The following is a 3,311-nucleotide window of genomic DNA, read 5'->3' as shown; positions in this document are numbered from 1 at the left end:
CAGAAAAGGGGTAGAGCGAGGGGCTGTAGAGTGTAAGATGGGACTCTTAAATGGAATCTCACCCACCTACAACTCAGGGACCATTGAAGAAGAGGAGACAGAAAGATTGTAAGAGCCAGGCCTGGTTCATGAATGTATGAGGTGGAGGCTTCCAGGCCAATTGAAGCTTCCTAATGTGTGCCTACAGCAGTGGTGGTATCCAATGCTAGACGCATATCAGCTCAATTAAACAAGAGCCCAAAGTAGATGAGATCTATAGGTGGCAGTCAGCACTAGATGAAAAACTCTTTGAGACTGGTTGCTACTGGATGAGGGAGAATATGAATTATATATGACTATTGGATTGGCTGACTAAACTCCAGTGGATGTATTTACACTGAAGTATATTTGGGTATAAACACCTGAATGAACAGGACTCAGCATGTATGGCAGAATGCATAGGGTTTGGTGGGGCAAGGGAGGCATGGATATGGAGGCATGGATGGAGGAGTGGGTCTGAATGTGAGTGAGAAATATTCTATGAAATTTTAAATGCTAAGTAATAAATAAGTAAATATAAATAAATAAATAAATAATAAATATCCTCACAGTTATGCTTGGAGGCCCATTTCTTTGTTAATTATAAGAAGTTCCACAAACTTGTATGGGGCCTGTGTATGCTGTCACCATTGCAGTGGGTTCATATGTTTAACTGACTAGCCATCTGAAAAACTCTGGTTCCTTGTGGTCATCCACAACCTCTCACTCTTCCAGTCCTTCTACTGCCTATTCCATAGTCATCTCTGAGCCTTGGGAGGCAGAAATTTGAAATAGGTGTCCTATTCAGGGAAAAGCACTCTGCATCTTCTTGTTCACTACACATTTACCAGTTGTGGATCTCTGTGTTTATCAACAGCTGCTGCATAAGGGAATTTCTCTGGTGAGATTTGAGAGATACATTCATCTTATGTACGGAGACTGCAAGGAAGATGTGTCAGTGTGAAGCATCTCACAGACATATCTTCTCTTCATTTTACCTGTTGTGAAACTCTGTATTAGTCTCCATTTGATGCAAAAGTAAAGCTTCTTTAATGAGTTGTGTATGATACACTTGTCTGTGATTATGAGGATGTATTTAGAATACAGTAAGAAATCACATTTATCTAGGGGTATGGAAAAAATAGACTTTTTTTCCTATAAGATCTGTGAACTCTCTCCAGTCATGTGTGTTTCACCTTGTTTACACCACTACAGGTAAGTTTCCTTCCACTGAGAGAGCCTTAATTACAATTAGACATACAGTGTGTAAAAATCACAATAATTCAGTTAATAGTTTTTAGAGTTCAATGAATCGTGTAAAGGTCACAATACTGAACACAAATATGTAACTTCTGTATGGTGTATTAGCTATGGTGTTCTCTAAGTTTTAGCATAGATATTTCTCTATACTATATTATATATATAGATAAATGTTATCAGAAATTGATTTTTCTATGATTGTTTCTAGATAATTTAACATAAAACTGATTGTTCTTGCTTCTGCACATATATTAAATTTGGAATGATACAGAGAAGATTAGTATGGCCCTATGCAAGGATGACATGCAAATTTGAGAATCCATATATATATATATGTATATGTATATATATATATATATATGAAATAAATAAAAATGATTAATCTTTTTAATTCCATAGTTCTAGAACTTGCCGGTTAAGAATACCAAAATATTTGTCTATAAATCTTTTTCTCATTTACTTATGTCATTCTTTTATATAATATTTACACTGTCCCCTGGAAAAAGTTTATTTCTCATTCAATGCTTATAATTGTTTCAAAGACATTTGACATCTTAAGCTTTCAATAAACATGAAACTCTTGTATATCTTTATGCACATTGTTTAAATGGACTTCAAAATGAAACTCATTCCAAATTATTTCTGCTCAGCATACAAATGGAGTTTTCATTAGACATTCATATTTTATTCTCTGTTCATTTGATTTAGCTTTGTTTTATTTATATGTTAAAGCAATTTCATAAACTACCATCTAATTATGCTTGCTGAAATTGTAGTTTGAACTGCTTAAACTTCATATAAACTCTCTGAAATTTTACAGACTTAGTGTCTTTCAAAACATACCCAAGAACTGTTGTGAGGAATTAATAGCATTCCAAGATAACTGACACATGGTGCCACGACTACTAAGACAAATAGTTTCATTCCTTAAACATGACAGTATTATATTAATTTTTGCTATTAAGTGTCACACCTTGAAAATATTTTTAAGAAAAATTACATTATGAATGTCATGTGAAGGAAACATGCTTTTAAAAAATGGCAAGTTGACTTGGGAACAATAGAAGAACTAATACTAATTAACTTTCACTTAGATATAAACAATCAACCTGCCAAAACAAAACTTTCAATAGAGAACATGACTTGCTACTAAATATATTTAAATGAATAATTGATTACATATACTATTTCAAAAATCTTGAAAGTATTAACATCTATATATTAATGCATTTATAACATATACTTACTATGATGATACCATATAGCAATAAATCTCACATTCAAAAATTGTGTATGTTTTATTTTCAAGCATTTATTCTATATCTGGTGATATTTATTTACTTGGACTTAATTTTCATTAAACTTTTCTTTGGCATTTTCACACATATACACAATGTATTCTGATTTCTCTTGCCTCCCAATCCTCTGTTCCCTCATACTACTATTTACTACCCCTCCCAATACTGGAAAAATATTATAAATTACCCTGTTTTAGAAAACAGACCATGAAGTGGCTAATTCTTATAAACTTTTGGATGGTATAAATCAATAATCATTTTAATAATTTGAAATTTTTGTTCCTGTGAATTATAAAACACAAGTAACATCAACTCAAGATAATCTTTTCTAATGTAATGTACGTTTGTCAGCTGTGAACAAATACCTCAGGATAGCTTAAAATAATGCGAAGATTAATCATGGTTGTCTACATAACTCTACCTGTAACCAATTGAAAAACAAGCTTTTTGTAAAGGACTTTCTGGATCATATTATCTGAAGCATGAAGACAGCAGACCTACCCTAAATCTGGGAGATACCTTCTGGTGGCAGGCCAGATAAAATGACATGGAAAATGAAAACTCTTGCTGTGGGCTAAGTCCATCAATCTTGTTGCTGTTGTAATCAATCCCTGCCATTAGAATCAGCTTCTTTGGGCTTCCAGTGTAGACATAAGATAAGGTGATGTGTGAGAGTAATGAGAATGTAGAAAATGTGCAATCAATATAAAAAATATATGAAACCAGGGTATGGAC

The 3,311-nt window shown here is 33.2% G+C and overlaps 1 non-coding gene across 1 annotated transcript; it reads left to right on the top strand.

Annotated features, from left to right (window-relative positions):
- The first annotated feature begins 1,508 nt into the window (after nt 1-1,508).
- On the top strand, nt 1,509-1,611 carry LOC115066985. The gene has a single exon (XR_003846421.1). It is a non-coding gene; the product is annotated as a U6 spliceosomal RNA (small nuclear RNA).
- The last annotated feature ends 1,700 nt before the right edge of the window (nt 1,612-3,311 follow it).

This window comes from Nannospalax galili, unplaced genomic scaffold (assembly GCF_000622305.1).
Source record: "Nannospalax galili isolate Female #2095 unplaced genomic scaffold, S.galili_v1.0 scaffold140, whole genome shotgun sequence".
In the NCBI taxonomy this organism is placed as follows: Eukaryota; Metazoa; Chordata; class Mammalia; order Rodentia; family Spalacidae; genus Nannospalax; species Nannospalax galili.
This window is presented reverse-complemented; position numbering and strand designations above follow the sequence as displayed.